Source organism: Mustela erminea, chromosome 1 (assembly GCF_009829155.1).
Source record: "Mustela erminea isolate mMusErm1 chromosome 1, mMusErm1.Pri, whole genome shotgun sequence".
Taxonomy (NCBI): domain Eukaryota; kingdom Metazoa; phylum Chordata; class Mammalia; order Carnivora; family Mustelidae; genus Mustela; species Mustela erminea.
In genome coordinates, this window is record NC_045614.1 from 166,390,144 (window position 1) to 166,408,191 (window position 18,048).

At 37.2% G+C, this 18,048-nt stretch overlaps 1 long non-coding RNA gene across 1 annotated transcript in view; it reads left to right on the forward strand.

The window, feature by feature from the left end:
* LOC116567018 overlaps window positions 1-18,048 on the forward strand; it is a 101,550-nt gene that overhangs the window by 56,728 nt on the left and 26,774 nt on the right. The window contains exon 2 of the long non-coding RNA XR_004276077.1: window positions 2,756-2,865. This is a non-coding gene — a long non-coding RNA (uncharacterized LOC116567018). The remainder of the gene's footprint in view (window positions 1-2,755; window positions 2,866-18,048) is intronic.

Consider the following 18,048-nt stretch of genomic DNA (forward strand, 5'->3'; position numbering starts at 1 on the left):
TCAATCTCACATTAGCCTGGGTATAATGATTTATAAATTTCTATGAAATGTCGGTATATCCTGGAGGAAGATGTAAGTGACATTATAATTAGTGATGTGATATTTCTTTCATAATTAGTGATGCATATTCTAGTAGAGTGTATACTGGTTTGCTCTAAGGTTGTCCTCCTTTGAAGGTCTGTGCACACTCTAGTCCAGACATTGAAACTGCTCATTTACAAGACTGAGGCATTTGTATTCTTTCTAGGAGAAGTATGATTTAGAGTTAATGTTCTACTCCACAGATTTGTAATTTAACCTTGTAATTTAATATCTAATTCAGATCCAGACTTTTGGGATCATCTTTATTTTATTTATTTTTTTTAAGATTTTATTTATTTATTTGACAGAGAGAAATCACAAGTAGACGGAGAGGCAGGCAGAGTGAGAGAGAGGGAAGCAGGTTCCCTTCTGAGCAGAGAGCCCAATGCGGGACTCGATCCCAGGACCCTGAGATCATGACCTGAGCTGAAGGCAGCAGCTCAACCCACTGAGCCACCCAGGCGCCCCTGGGATCATCTTTAATAGTGGATGCTGTTGTGACTGCTCCCATTCCCTCATCCCAGTACACTCACCTCTAGCTGCCGCACCTGTTGACTTTTAATAGGTCACATGTGCTCCGCCTTAGACTAATACAGGGGGACACAGATGGCCCCTGTGCTTCAAAGTGAGCTCAACTCTGTGGTGTGACTCATGCGCTGTAACTCCCTGTGGGACCAGGCTGAAACTTGTTTCCAGCACAGACTGCAACTATGCTTAGCTTTCTTCCCCTGCCCTATTGTGCTTGCCTCCACCTTCTCCCAAGAGCAGATCTCCCGTAAATCACTTGCACAAGAATCCCCATTTATGTGTTGTGCTTCTAGAGAACCCAAATTGGCACATTTCAGATTAGATACACAGTTTAAGAGTTAGTCATTCAGATGGACTTCATGATGATCCGTAAATAATGGTGATTTATGTATCTGACAATAATAATAGAGTAGTTTAGGCATCATCATTCATAGTTTTCTGGAAACCCAGATTTTATGAATGGTATTAAAATCTTTCCTTGATAAAAGCATGAAAATATGTCCAAAGTGTTATATGTCTCTTACATTTATTTTAAAGATTATTTATTTATTTATTTGACAGACAGAGGCCACAAGTAGGCAGAGAGGCAGGCAGAGACAGAGAGAGCGGGAAGCAGGCTCCCTGCTGAGCAGAGAGCCCGACTTGGGGCTCAATCCCAGGATCCTGGGATCATGACCTGAGCCAAAGGCAGAGGCTTTAAACCACTGAGCCACCCAGGCACCCCTGTCTCTTACATTTAAAATAGTGGTTTAAGGAAGTCTCATATAGTAAGCCATCTTTTGACCAATGGGGGCTGGAGACAATAGTGAAAAAAATAATTAGAGACTAGATGCCTTTAAATTTAGTTCTCATCCTGTGAATTTTAGACTAGACAGATAGCTTCTATCGTTTATGTAACTCACCAGAAAAAGTGACACTGACAATAAGCAGCTAAAATTCACTTAGGATATACTATGTACTGACCACTATTTACTCACTCATTTAATTATTTTGACAACTCTTTGGACGTAATTATCTTCATCACAGATACAGAGACTGAGGCTCAGACTCTTTAAATACGTTTCTTGTATCAAAAATATTTTATGTGTAAGTATGAATTCAAACCTAGACTTACTGGATTCCTTAGTGCAGACATTCCCTGCTGTAATCCCTTTTCTCTCTATATGTTTTTGGTGTCCTGAGAAGGCAATTAACCTAATGGAGGTGTTGTTATAGGCGTTGCTTAGACAGGAGGACTAATTGGCTTGCTTTCATGATTCTTGTTTTCTCTGCTGAAAGAACTATTTTTCACTTGAGTTGAGTAATGTTTGCAAAATTTTCATTAGTAATTTTAGTTGTTTTTTATTGCTCTTGTAACAAATTACCACAAAGTCAGTGCCTAAAACAACACAGATTTACTATCTGACAGTTTTATAGGTTGGAAGTCCCACACAAGTCTTATTTGGGAGAAATCAAATTAGAAGGGCTGAGTTTTCTTGTGGAGGTTCTAGGAGGAAATCAGTTTTCTTGTCTTTTCCAGCTTCGATAATCCACACACATTCTTTGGCGGTTGCCTTCCTTCAGGTTCAAAGCCAACAATGTCACATCCCTCTGACTCTTACTTCTTGATTACATCTCTTTCTCTGACCACAGCAAAAAAGATTCCTGTTTTCGAGAACACATGTAATTTTATTGATAAATAAATATATTATAAATAAAAATATACATATATTATAAAATAAATAAATTATAAAATAAAATACATTATAAAATAAAAAATATAAATAAATTATAAAAAATAAATAAATTGTGCAGATAATGCACAATAACCTCCTCATCCAAAGGTTCTTAACTTTAATTGAATCTCTAAAGTCCCATTTGCTATGTAAGGTAACATAGTCAAAGGTTCCAGGGATAGGGTATGAATATCTTTGGGAGGAGGGCAGTATTCTGCACAGCAATAGACATACATTAATAATTTTCATTGGTATTTTTTTTCAAAATAATGAGGATATTTAACTTCTAGAAGGATCCTTTTCCTTATCTAGTTTTTTTCTAGTGTTTTCTATTCTATTCCCACCTCTCCCTGATAGTGGGAACAGGGATTAAGACTGTTGGAATCCTGTTTACAATTGCAACCAACAGAATGTTCTCTTGTCTTTCCCAGGACAAACTTCCTTATGGAAGCAAAGCCCAAAGGAAGAACCAGTGAAACAATGTGTGATTAGCTTATTTAATTCAATAGCATTGACCGTGACTAAATCCATGGGAGAAACTGTAAGTACATCCAATATCTGGAATCTCACAGGTATATAAGCCTAATTGAACTATTATGTACATAAATCATATTTGGGTCTCATGTTTATACGATCTCACTCATTATCTTCTGCACAAAACCTGTAAAGATTTCAAATTTTTCCTCCGGGGTGAGCCTGGTTTAGGGTTAGTTTGTTTGCATGAGATTTTCCATCATTCCATATCATTACCATGAGGTAAAGACCCTGTCACTAAGTTCACTGGGATAGGTGTATATGCAGTTCACTGTTACTGAGACCTGAGTTCTTCTTGGTCCGATTTCATTTCATTTTGTAGAAACAAAAATGTAAATTATTTTGCAGGTCTTACAGTCTCATCGTTTGCTCTGTTTTTCTACAAGAACTTTTGATCTGAATATAGCTCCCTAGATTACTTAACTCATTTAGCTCCAGTAATTTGATTCTTTTCCTCATCCAGCTTAATAGATTCTCTCCCAATTAATTGTGCCATTTACCCTCCCCCATAAGTTTCTGAAATATTATTTTTTTCTTGGCCTAAATTATTTTTTCTGTGTGAATTACCATGCAGAGGTAGGGATTCTATCATTAAATGATTTTGATAATATTAGTAAAGATTAGATTTTCTCAAAATATTACTATAGTTTATTCCCCAACTATGATTTAATGTAGTCATAAATTGATGAATAGTTTATTACTAATTTACCTAATTTTAATTAAGGTAATCCTATTAATAGTGTAAAGGTCTTTTCTTTCAAAATCAAAACTATCCATGACAGGGGTGCCTGGGTGGCTCAGTCAGTTGGACATCGACATTAGGCTCAGATCATGATCTCAGAGTCCTGGGATCAAGCCCCACATTGGACTCCATGCTCAGCAGGGAGTCTGCTTCTCCCTCTCCCTCTGTGCTTCCCCAGCTTCTGCTCTCTCTCTCTCTCTTTCAAATAAATAAAACCTTCTAAAAAACACTATTCATAACAAACTTTTTTTTTCATCTTTTTTCCTTCGGTTTTGCAAATAGTGTCATTTATTTATTTAGCATAGCAGTTTTGTATGTGTATGTATGTGTATATATGATATAATATTATTTTGTAGGGGTGTTAATTATCATCTAGCTGTGTAAACAGTCATTATTTTATTTTTTTCCCCTAACTTTTCAGTTGTAGTTTTCTGTGATGCTTCTTAGTTTAACTCACTATTGTATTGGAAGCATTGCTTCTAAGCTTATATTGGGTCATTTTATAATTTTGTGGTTGACTTTCTTTCCATTGCTGCTATTATTTTTTTTTCTTTCCATTGCTGCTATTATTTTTTTTTTGTAAATGTCTGGGAAAATCTGCTTGAACAAATCACTGAGATTATGTGCAGAATTCTTTAAAAATTCAAATATTTTTGTCTCAAACATATACATGAAAATGATATTTACAATGGAGGGCTTTGAAAAAATAAGGTACATCTGAATCATATGCTCAGACTCATTTAAATAAGAGACACTCTAGTCAACATTTACTATAACAACAGCAGCAATAAGAAGATAACTATGGTAGTCAAAGTTCTAAGATTGGTTTCACATTTGTACTCCTGGTAGGAATTACCTTCCCTTGAATGTAGGTGAGAACTGTAAATATAATGGGATTATCACTCCCATGATTAAGTTACTGTACCTGACAAAGGGGGGAAGTATTTAGTAGGGGTAATTAAGGTCCTAATTGGCTGGCTTTAAGTTAATCAGAAGGAGATTATTACGGGAGGGCCTGACATAATGAGATGAGCTCTTTTTAAAACGACTTAGCAGTCAAGATGGGAGAAGTCAGGGAGAGAGAACCAACAGCAGGTGCACTCCTTGGTTTTGAAGAAACAAACCACAATGTCATGGAAGGGTCATGTGGCAGGGAAATGGGGGCAGTCTCCAATTATTGAGGGCCTCAGTCTCCCAACAGTAAGAAAATGAATTCTGCCAACACCAGGTAAACTTGGAAGATCTTGAGCATCCTGATTGCAACCCCAGCTAATACCTTCACTTCCTCCAGGGAGACTCTGAGCGGAGGACTCATCTCCCCTGTGTCCAGACTACTGCCACATGGGACCTGTGAGCTAACAAGTTGGTGCTTTTTTAAGCCACTAAGTTTGGTGATTTATGATACAGCAATATAGAAATAATATAGCTAACATTTATTTAGCTCTTTTTATGTGCCATGCTGTGTGCAATGGATAGTACATACATGACTTTACTTCATATGCACACTAGCTCTGTGAAGCAGGACCTGTTATTTTAAAAATTTTACAGATGAGAACATTAAGCCTTAGAGAACTCAAAACAGTTGGGTGCAGGTCACAGAGCTGGTTGAGGAAGGAATTGGGATTTGGACTTGAGCTCTAAATCAGTTCACTACATCATATTCTTTAATGCGAAACATTCCACAAAGTAAGTTTTGTTCTGATTACCATCTGTTCAAATGCTGTCCTTATCTCATGCACATCAAACAAGTGACAAATACTAAAGAATATACAGCCTTTAGTGAAATATGTATATTTTTGGTTGATTTCATAAAAAGGCCTTTATATGAGTACTTCACCAATTTTAGAAGAAAGTCTTCTGAAAATAAATCTTTCTTAAAAAGTTACTTAATTACTATTTTACCTAGAAGAAGAGCAATCTATTTCCATCTAGCAGGTAGTAATGAGAAGTCATTATCTTACACTCTTTTTTAATTAACATCAATCCTGATTAGTCAGAATAAGTTAGGCTCTTTGTCTTTTTTCCATAGTTGTGATTCTTCTGGTACAGGAGTCATTCAATTATATGTTATCATATATGATTGGTTACAAAGCAGCAGTATAATTATATTACTGTATTTCAAATTTTACTTTGCAACATATTTCAGTGTTAAAATAGAAGTTTATTTCCTTTAAGTATGGGAAAGTAATGACGCATAATTTTTCTCATATTAAAAACAAAAGACTCAAGGTTCCATAAGGCTTGGAGATTTTTTTTTTTTTTTTTTTAAGATTTACTTTTTGACAGAGAGACACAGTGAGAGAGGGAACACAAGCTGGGGGAATGAGAGACAGAGAAGCAGCTTCTGACCAGGGAGCCCGATGCGGGGCTCAGTTCCAGGACCTTGGGATCCTGACCTGAGCCTGAGCCAGATGCTAAATGACCGAGTCACCCAGGCACCCCAGACTTGGGGGATTTTAATAGCTTGTATTCATCATAATATGCATTGAACACAATAGTAAAAATATCAGAGGTACTAATTGCTACTACAGATTGTGAAGGGAGGGTTGTGCTGAAGGACAGAATTATTCTGACTAGAATATAGAATAGAATTTTGAAAATTCAGTTGATAATTTGGCAGATCTGTATGGTAGCTGTGGCCATCATTTAAAACATGGTTTTCCATTCATTTTCTTAGGATTTCATGCATGTATTGAGATAGCCATTATTTTGTTTGCTTTTTGATCTGTATGATCACCCCTCCCCATTGTGAGCACTAAAAACTAAATGGTACAGATACAACTTTATTCTTTTTGATGGAATGGGAGTGGAATGCAGGTCCTGCATTACCGAAGTGATTGGCGCTAAACTGGAAATAATTATTAGCTTCCACTCACATAAGGGAGGAGCTGACCAAGTAGACATCATGCCCTTCCAACCCTGTCCTAGAAGTACTGTGCCGTGGGTCGGGTTGAGACAGCTAATCTATCAGTGTGAACAAAAGTTAGCAATTGTACTATATTTTGCCTTGCTTTGAAGAGAAAATTTTATTCTCTCTTCATAGCCAGAAAACTCTTTTGAGGTCAGAACTCCTGGAGCAGAGGGAACTTCTAGACCGCAGAGCAGACATCAGGGTAAAAACAAAGTGTGATTTGTTGGCCTGGTACCACTGGGTACATTATTCTTCCCAGTGTGACCGCGACATTTTTCTCACACTTGCAAAACTTTCACATTTTCATCAGTTTGGCATTGCTAGTGACGTATGCCCCCAAGCCAACGAGGCCTTTTTTTCCTTTTACTGCAGAAGTATACCTGAAATTATTTTTCTCTAAGAATTTTAAGTTGTGCTCTTTTCTTTGGCATTTATTTGGTATTTTTAAGGTTAACCAGTCATGTTTGACACATAAATGAGAACAGAACAGTCTTCGTCTTTCTTGAGCTAACAGTGTTACAGATCATAGACTTTGCCCAGGAGAAACCAGGTTCTTTATTTGCAACTAAAATGATCTTTATTGGAATAATTTGCTCTGTTTCCATTACTTGACAAAGGCATCTGACCAAAACAAATAAACAAACAAATAAACAACAACAAAAAAACCCTTACTGTTTGGGCATTGCAGCATTACTAAAGAGAAAGCAATCTTAAAATACTGTGTCTTTTGCTCTGATTTAATAGAGACGACTTTGAAATAAAACCAGAGAGATGAAGGGGAGAATACCTTTGTGGATTTCACATTCTTCTACTAATAAACTCTGGATCCTTCTATTAACACAGAAGATAAGAAAATATCAGAGCTATTGCAGAAATTTGAACATCAGGAGTAAAACAGACCACATACTTAAAAACAAGACTTGCAACACAGTATAAGGCTCGAATCACCAAATTGTTATTTTTGATAAGGGATTCAGTATAATAACCATTTGACATTTAGAAATTCAGTTCTTTTATTTACTTAATTTTTACTGTTTTTCTTTCTTTTTTAAAATTATGTTCTATTAGCCAACATACAGTACATCATTAGTTTTCTTTTCACAATAAACATTTTTTTTCTTTTATTTATTTTCAGCATAGCAGTACTCATTATTTTTGCACCACACCCAGTGCTCCATGCAATCCGTGCCCTAATACCCACCACCTGGTTCCCTCAACTTCCCACCCCCCGCCCCTTCAAACCCCTCAGATTGTTTTTCAGAGTCCATAGTCTCTCATGGTTCACCTCTTCTTCCAATTTCCCCCAACTCCCTTCTCCTCTCTAACTCCCTATGTCCTCCATGCTATTTGTTATGCTCCAGAAATAAGTGAAACCATATGATAATTGACTCTCTCAGCTTGACTTATTTCACTCAGCATAATCTCTTCCAGTTTGATGTAGTGTTCAACGATTCATCAGTTGCATATAACACCCAGTGCTCAACACCACATGTGCCCACCTTGGTACCCATCACACGGTTACCCCATCTCCCCAGCCCCCTCCTTTCTGTAACCCCCAGTTCAGTTCCAAGAGGACAGAGTCCCTTATAGGTTGTCTGCCTCTCTGATTTCTTCCCATTCACTTTTCCCTCCCTTCCCATGTGGTCCTCCGTGCTATTATGTTCCACATATGAGTGAAACAATACGATAATTGTCTTTCTCTGCTTGACTTAGATGAAATTCAGTTCTTTTACACGAAACTAAGATCTGTTGAACAAATGCTTTATACTTTGTGCACTAGGTGATTGCAGTTCATCTGGGCAAAATAAGTTCTCTATGACACACATATGTAAAATTTCCAGAATAATTTTGGTAGTACTCATAGGAAACCCAAGAGAAAACGTCACTTCTTCAAGTAGTAGTTTCTAAACAAGTGAGACAATTCGACAAGTGTATAACTTGACAGTGGGTTCCAGGGCAGCAATGTGAGATGACCCTATGCCCAGCACAATGGCCCATGGAACATTCAGGACATATTTGTTCAGCTGAAATGGGCTTAAAGAGCAGGCATTTCTTTTTTTTATCCCCCTCAGTCTTTGTAACCCTAGCACCTAATATGACAACTGAGACATTCGTTGATAATAAACGCTGACTGGAGGCCCCTCGGTGTCTCATTTAAGCCTCTGCCTTTAGCTCAGGTCATGATCCCAGGGTCCTTGGATCGAGACCTCATCTCCCTCTCCTTCTCCCCTAACCCCCCACTCATGAGCTCTCTCTCTCTCTCTTGCTTTATTTCAAATAAATAAATAAAAGATCTTTAAAAAAATAATAAATGCAGACTGTATTTGTTTTTCAAATAAATAAATTTGGCTGCGTCTTCTGAATTCTAATTTCAAGCACACGTGTTATTTTTCAGCCTTATTTTGTCTTCCTAATATTACAAGGTGTGTTTAAAAAATGTCCAGGTGGTAAGAATGAGAAAACATGTGTTAATCTTAGGTGGAGACAGCTAATGAATTAAGACGATGTATGCGCTCATAATCAGTGCTCTGTAGAACTGTTGCCCGAATACCATCTGTGCTGGAATCACTTGGCACCATTGACCCCCTCTGGGACTGTTGAATCTGCATGTCTGGGAAGAGGGCTCCAGAACCAGTGGTTTTTCAAGAACACCAGGTGAAATTTGTATATACTAAGGCTTTGCAACTCAAGGTATGGTTTGCAGATAAGCAGCATCCGCAATACCTGGGAGCTTGTTGCCAACCACAAGTTTCAGTCCCTAACCCAGACCTGTGGCATCAGAGTCTGAACTTTAACAGCTCCAGGGGATCTAAACACACTTTAGAAATTTGAGACTAACAGGGTTGAAGTTTCAGAACTACTAATATTATCTTAAATTATAAACTGAGTCTCATGCCTAAGGATCCATTCTTCAGTTTCAACTCCGAGGACACACTCCCATTCCATCTCCTCCTGTCACTGGGGGGAGAAAATCACCAATTTTTCAACCCTGCTCCCATGAACATATGGGATTATGATGTAACTGTTTTTTGTACTAGATGGTGGGTTCCAGGGCGGCAACAGCTACATCTCGTTTCATTTTTCAGCTCCAATATCAAATACTTACACAGAGTAAGTACTTAATTGAATTACTTGAATAGATTAATTGAATTAATTGATTTCATTAATTACATTAATATTGACTAGATAAATAGAAACTATTGGCAGATTGGGGGGAGGCACACACATTTCATAAAAAATAGAAGTAAGACTAGTTTTATTAAGTTAATAATTGCAATTCTGATTTTTACCTTGTTCCCTGTTGACGCATGTATTGGCTGTAATGGGAAAGTAACAACTATTTTTGTGAACATTACGATAAAATGGTCTACCATATCACTGACCATCAAGTTTCCACACCTCATATATCCCAAATTAGTTCCCATTGACTTCCAACCACTCCTCAGATCTAACTTAACTACGTTTATTTAGCCAGTTCTGGTTTTCCTCTGCCTCTCAATTCACCATCCCCAACCCCTCGTTTCAGTAGCCATAATTCTTACATCCTGGTAACCATGAATATGTAGGAGGAAGAGCCCAGAGTAAAAAGTGTCCCCAGGCTGGCAAAAACAGAGGTTCAACAAAGCTTTGTTGTTTAGAGGCCTTTTTTCATTTTCAGCCTTAAGGCTAAAATTGTACCAGAAATATGAGCTTTGGAAAACTGGCTTCATGTATATTATTTTGTGGCTATATCAATCTTTCTGATGTTCTTGTTTATGTTGTCTAACATGTATATCACCACAGATAAACTATGTCTTCTTAAAAATCAGATGTATCCAGTTCTCATTATTCACGGTGGTTATATTCTATAAAGCCCCCACTATATCCTCCAATACTGTATTGGTATTTGCTGAAACGTTGCTGGATAGGAAGGGCAGGATTAGGTTCCTGGGAGCACTGGTTGATAAACACGTGAACAAATCAATATGTAACTTTGTTGTATGTGTTTATCGGTTTAAAGACACCTAATTTAATATATACTGTTGATTTGTTAAGATGGATTTCAAAACCAATTGCACTATAACTCATGTCTGCATGAAGCTTATCCAACACAGGTGCTTTTTTCCTTAAAGCACATCGCAGCCTTCTTGCACATAAGAACACTAGGAAACACTTCAGCAGTACACTTGGAGGCCATTATAAAGAGCAAAATCACCAACAAAAACCACAAAATGTGAAAAATAAGGCACTGAATAGACATCTGAAAGGATAATTGATTATAATGTGAGACCTGAGATACTAAGGCAGAGGTGCCTTCTGCTGTGAATGGGCATGGTAGTGGCTCAAAGTTGTCACTCTTTTGCATGCATCTGGGAAGGAGCCCAAAGTGGTGTATTGATTTTTTTTAAATTTAATTTTATTTTGTCAGTGTTCCAAGATTCATTGTGTATGTACCACACATAATGCTCCATGCAATACGTGCCCTCCTTAATACCCACCACCAGGCTCACCCATCCCCCAACCTTCCTCCCCTCCAAAACCCTCAGTTTTTTCTCAGAGTCCACAGTCTCTCATGCTTTGTCTTCCCTCTGATTTATCCCAATTCATTTTTCCTTTCCTTCTCTTAATGTCCTCCATGTTATTCCTTATGCTCCACAAGAAAGTGAAACCATATGATAATTGACTTTCTCTGCTTGATTTATTTCACTCGGCATAATCTGTTCCAGTCCCGTCCAAGTTGATACAAAAGTTGGGTATTCATCCTTTTGATAGCTGTATAATATTCCATCGTATATATGGACCATATCTTTTTTATCCATTATCTGTTGAAGGGTATCTTGGCTCTTTCCACAGTTTGGTGATTGTGGCCATTGCTGTTATGAACATTGGGGTGAAGTTGGCCCTTCTTTTCACTACATATGTATCTTTGGGGTAAATACCCAGTAGTGCAATTGCAGGGCCATAGGGTAGTTCTAGTTTTAATTTTTTGAGGAATCTCCACACTATTTTCCAAAGTGGCTGCACCAATGTGGATTTCCACCAACAGCGTAAGAGGGTTCCCCTTTCTCCACATCCTCTCCAACACCTGCTGTTTCCTGTCCTATTAATTTTGGTCGTTCTAATTGGTGTAAGGTGGTATCTCGATGTGGTTTTGATTTGAATCTCCCTGGTGGCTAATGATAATGAACATTTTTTTTTTTCATGTGTCTGTTAGCTTTTTGTATGTTTTCTTTAGAGAAAGTATCTGTTCATATCTTCTGCCCATTTTTTGACATGATTCCCTGTTTTTTGTGTATTGAGTTTGAGGAGTTCTTTATAGATCTTGGATATCAGCCCTTTGTTTATAGTGTCATTTGTGAATATCTTCTTACAGAATGTCACCTGTGAAGAGAGAGAGTTTGACTTCTTCTTTGCCAATTTGAATACCTTTTTTTGTTGTTGTCTGATTACTGTTGCTAGGACTTCTAGTACTAAGTTGAACAACAATGGTTAGAGGGGGCATCCTTGTCGTGTTCCTGATTGCAGTGGGAAGACTGTCAGCCTTTCTCCACTGAGAATGATATTTGCTATGGGTTTTTCATAGATAAATTTTATGAAGTTGAGGAATGTTCCCTCTATCCCTATACTCTGAAGAGTTTTAATCAGGAACAGATGCTGTATTTTTGTCAAATGCTTTTTCTGCATCAATTGAGAGGACCATGTGCTTCTTTTCCTTCTCTTATTGATTTGTTCTGTCACATTGATTGACTTGTGAATGTTGAACCACCCTTTCATCCCAGGGATAGATCCCACCTGGTCATAGTGGATAATCTTTTTAATGTACTGTTGTACCCTATTAGCTAGGATCTTGTTGAGAATCTTATCAGGGATATTGTCCTGAAATTCTCCTTTTTGATGGGGTCTTTGCCTGGGGTCTTTGCCTGGTTTGGGGATCAAGGTAATGGTGGCTTCATAGAAAGAGTCCAGAACTTTTCCTTATGTTTCTATTTTTTGAGACAGCTTCAAGAGAATAGGTGTTATTTCTTTGAATGTTTGGTAGAATTCCCCAGGGAATCTGTCAGGTCCTGGATCCTGTTTTTTGGGAGGTTTTGATCACTGCTTTAATCTTGTTACTAGATATTGATCTATTCAGGTTGCCAATATTTTCTGGGTTTCAGTCTTGGAAGTTTATAGGTTTCCAGGAATGCATCCATTTCTTCTAGGTTGCCTAACTTATTGACATATAACTGTTGATAATAATTTCTGATTGTTTCTATTTCCTAGGTGTTAGTCTCTCCCCTTTCATTCATAATTTTATTAATTTAGGTCCTCTCTCTCCTTTCTTTTGGGTTAGTTTGGCCAGTGGTTTATTGATCTTGTTAATTCTATCAAAGAACCAACCAGCTTCTAGTTTTGTCGATGTGTTCTATTGTATCTCTAGTTTCTAACTCCTTGATATTTGCTCTAATCTTAATTATTTCCCTTCTTATGCTTGGGGTTGGCTTAATTTGTTGTTGATTTTCCAGTTCTTTAAGGTATTAAGAGAGCCGCTGTATTTGGGATTTTCCAATCTTTTTGAGTGAGGCTTGGATGGCTATGTATTTACCCCCTTAGGACTGCCTTTGCAGTATACCATAGATTTTGGAGCGATGTGTCTTCATTCTCATTGGTTTCCATGAATTGTTGAAGTTCTTTGATTTCCTGGTTGATCCAAACATTTTTTTTTCTTTTTTGACAGACAAAGATCTCAGGTAGACAGAGAGGCAGGCAGAGAGAGAGAGGGGGGAAGCAGGCTCCCTGCCCCTGATGCGGAGCTCAATCCCAGGACCCTGAGGTCATGACGTCAGCCAAAAGCAGAGACTTTAACCCACTGATCTACCCAGGTGCCCCTCCAAACATTCTTGAGCAGGATGGTCTTCAGCTTCCAAGTGTTTGGATTCCTTCCAAACTTTTTCTTATAGTTGAGTTCCAGTTTCAAAGCACTGTGGTCTGAGAATATGCAGGGAATAATCTCAGTCTTTTGGTATTGGTTGAGCCCTGATTTGTAACCCAGTATGTGGTCTATTCTAGAGAAAGTTCATGTGCACTTGAGAAGAATGAGTATTCTGTTGTTTTAGGGTGGAATATTCTGTACATATCTATGAGGTCCATCTGGTCCAATGTGTCATTCAAATCTCTTGATTTCTTTGTGAATTTTCTGCTTAGATGATTTCAGTATATCAGTGTAACTCTTTATTTTGATTAACAGTTGGCTTATGTAGTTGGCTGCTCCCATGTTGGGGCATAAATATTTACAGTTGTTAGATTTTAATGGGTAGACCCTGTAAGAATGATGTAGTGTCTTTCTATATCTCTGACTACAGTCTTTAGCTTAAAGACGAATTTATCAGAGATGAAAATTGCTACCCAGCTTTCTTTTGAGGCCCGTTGGCATGAAAAATGTTTCTCCATCCCTTCACTTTCACTCTGGATGTATATTTAGGTTCAAAATGTGTCTTTTGTAGATAATATATGGATGGGTCCTGGCGTTTTAACCAGTATGCAACCTTGTGCTGTTTTATAGGAGCATTTAGGCCATTCACATTGAGAGTGATTATTGAAAGATAAGTTTTTATTGATATCATGTTGTCTGTGAAGTCCTTATTTCTATAGATTGTCTCTGTAAATTTCTGTTCTATGTCATTCTTGCATTCTTACTTCTTTTATAGAACCCTCTTACTATTTCTTGTAGTGCTGGCTTGGTGGTCACGTAATCTTTTAAACCTTGCTGTTCTTGGAAGCTCTTTATCTCTCCATCCATTCTGAATGTCAGCCTTGCTGAATAAAGTATTCTTGGCTGCATGTTCTTCTCATTTAGTGCCCTGAATATGTCTTGCCAGCCGTTTCTGGCTTGCCAGGTTTCTGTAGACGGGTCTGACAATGTTCTGATGGCCCCTCCTCTGGACATAAGAAATCTCTTCCCCCTAGCTGCCCTTAAGACATCCTTTCTGAATTTATGACTCATGAATTTCACAATTATGTGTCTGGAGGTCTTTCTAGATTTGTTGATCTTGGGGGTGTCCCCTCTTCTTTTGGGAGATGAACACTTGTTCCATTCCCCAGATTAGGGAAATTTTCATCCAGTATTTGTTCAACTATATCTTCTAGTCTTCTCTCTTTCTCTACCCCCCCAGGGATCCCAATAAGTCTGACATTGGAACATCTCGTAGCATTATTTATTTCCCTAATTTTGCTTTCATGGCTTCTAAGTGTGTTCCAGGATTCCCCCTGATTCTTCTTTTCTATCTTTTTGTCTTCTAGATCACTAATTTGATCTTCTGCCCCATTTACCCTAGCTGTTAGATTATTTAGAGTAGATTGGATCTCATTGATAGGATTTTTAAGTTCTGCCAGATCAGCTCTCACTTCTGCACTTAGAGATTCTGTGTTACCACTAATCATCTCCAAACTAGCCATTGCCTGGATAATTGTTACCCTGAATTCCATTTCCAACATATTGTTTATGTCCATATCCAATAGTTCCAATGGAGAGGTTACAGTCTCTGAATTTTTCCTGTGTTGGGTATTCCTTCTCATAGTCATTTTGATGAGAGTGGTTGAGGGAATGTAGGGATGAATATATCAACTATGATCCAGGCAAGGTGCACCTCTTCACTGATGATCGTCTGCCCCTGTAGAGATCCAGAAGTGTATAATCTTATATCTCAGGCTGATTTCATGAGTGTTCAGAATGTTCTGGTAGATTATTATCTCAATTCAGGGGACTAGTTGAAACAAGTTCTCCCACTTCTCCACCATCATGCCCCTCCTCCCTGGTGTATTGATTTTGGGGTTACAAATACATTTATACAAGTGGGCCAACTAAAAATCCAGAATATGCAAATAATGTGGATCAGCTATACTACGTTTTGGATGTTCACAGACTTTCCTTAGTCTTTAATATGACCTCTGCACTGAAATCCATATTGAATTAATCAAGTGAGTCTGTTTTTATCATGGATAGAATAGTCTTCCAAAAAAAAAAAAAAAAAAAAAAGCCAGTGATTGATCAGTCAGGATTAGGTGATACATTTTTCAATATATAAAGTATTCTGTAAAAACACCCAAACAAAAATATTAGGCTTTGTTCCAAGTAAACATAACTAAAATTTGTTGTGTCCTAAATTTGTGGTAGGCATTCTGCAGAAAACTTCCCATATATATTCTCCCTTTATGGAGGCTCAGAGTGGTGAAGTCATATATTCAGGTTCACACCTCTAATAAGTGTCAATTATTTTCTTGGCTAGGATAAATTAAATTGTATCACTTCTTTTTTGAAAATAGGAGCTGGAATTATCCACTAGGATATTGGCATACATTATGTGATGATGAGATTGTTGATTAAATATGTACATATATATATATATACACACATGAGAGTGAGTGAGAGTTCTGTTTGGTTTACAGAGTAATGGTATTCAATCACTGGTTTCTATATCTTTCATCTTATTTTCATAAACTGAAGAATCCATATATGTTCTATATTTTTATGCAATATAAGCTGTTAATATATGTTGGTATTTCTACATATGCACAGATTCTAAATTTAATATTCACATGTTCTTCTAACACATAAAGCATAAAATACTTCTTGTGTCTTTGAACAATTGCGTGATGTGAAAGAGAGCAATGAAGTTTATAATCGCAGTCATTATCTTTTCCCTCTAATTCTACTTTCACAAATTAGCCTCCACCAGATCTCATTGTTTAAATATATTCCACCACTTCATCTTTCCCACTTCTCCTCCCGTCCTCCCTGTACTTCCCTTTTCCTGTCCTTCCATCTCTCCCTTACACACACACACATACATATTTGGGTTTGACTTTGCAATTTGGGGCCTTTGAGTCAGGAATCCTATTACCAACAGATTGCTGAAATACTCTCTTCCTCTTATCTCCACCCCTTATGACCATTTGTCTGCCTCACCAAGCTATAATAAAATATGGCAGGGTTCACCATTATTGGCACCCTTTATTTTGATGAAGCTTTACACTGGGACTCCATAAAGTTTTCAGATCAGGATAAACATGTGGAGTAGCTGAACAGAAAATAAGATTAACAATTGACTGGAAAATCACTGATTTGTCTTATTTTCATGCTATATGTGGAGTCCTCTTACTTCTCTGCCCATAAAGACTTAATTTTCTCTGGCATCTGCCATCATGTTTTACCACATCATGCTAATTCATCTTGCTATAAAAGTTATAAAATGCAGGAAGCTTAAATAAGTCTGGAAAGTGCTATTCATCACCTTTTTTTATGAAACAGAATATATTTGCTTTATTTACAGTATTAGCTTCATGCATATCAAATCTTTGTGAAATATTATTGCATCAAAAGAATATAATGTTCATTTCTTGCATGGTACTAAATTTATTCTTAGGAAACAAAGACAAATGAAATGATAATAGTCTTTAATCTGAACTTGCTAAATAACCTCTGTCATCATCCTTGTGCTTTTGTGGGTTAAAAATTTTGATTTGGATCCTAATTATTTATAGTGTGAGTTCCAGTATTACACATAGAATCCATATTCCACTAATTTTCAAAAAGTTTCATTTTATTGATCAGCACATAGTAGTGCAAATAGGTATCACTATAACTGTAAGTGATACATTTGTTGACTACACCAGCTGATGAAAACCTGGCCCATCCCACCATAGGGGCAGTGGTCCAGGCATGAACTCTGGGCCTAGCAGCCTGAGTTCAGATCCTACCCATCTCTCAATTAATGAATAAGGCCAAAGTACAATGGACACTGATAATCAAAGAGAAAGCTATAAAGGGGTATAAGACCTAATTCTTGCCCTCATGAACCTTTCCCACAAGATCTTTGATCAACAGATATTGAGAATGTGAAAATGTAAACTTTTCCACTCTTCTCAGAGTATTATTTATTCAAGTTGGAATGGGCTGTGCAATGGGATATAAAATCTCTTTTTTTTTAATTGAAGAGAACCACTTAATTAGCTAAGCATTTAGAAGTACTAGATTCAGTTGAGCATTTGTGATTATTGCAAATTGAAGCAAGCACTTTAGAATGGGAGCAGAGAAAAAATACTCAGGAAAAAAAAAAATGAAGATTCCAAGGTGTAACCAAGCATGATTTCTTTGGCCTCAAATATCAATAGGACCAGAAAGCATACACTTGTGATGGTGGAAGGCAATTTAGAAGCATCTAAGTCAACTTTATTCTGTAAAATTGAAGCCTTAGGAGACTATGTTGTACCCTGGGAACTCAGTATATGTGATTTGAATGAAAGAAGGAAGCCTAGAATATTGAGTATCTTGCCTAAAGTTTACAAATCCAAAATCAGTAGTAACCTTGGTATACTAACTCCCTATTCAATACCTCATCTAATTTGCTTCTTAGGAATATGAAAAATACCAGCAGGACTGTTTCAGATACAGATCAAGGTAATGACTAAAATTTATGATAAACAAATTAGGATTTTAAGCCACTGAGTTAGTTTTGAGGGATACTAAGAACTTATCTTTGTGGTGTTGAAATTTTACCATTTGTTTTATTCTCTGCTTT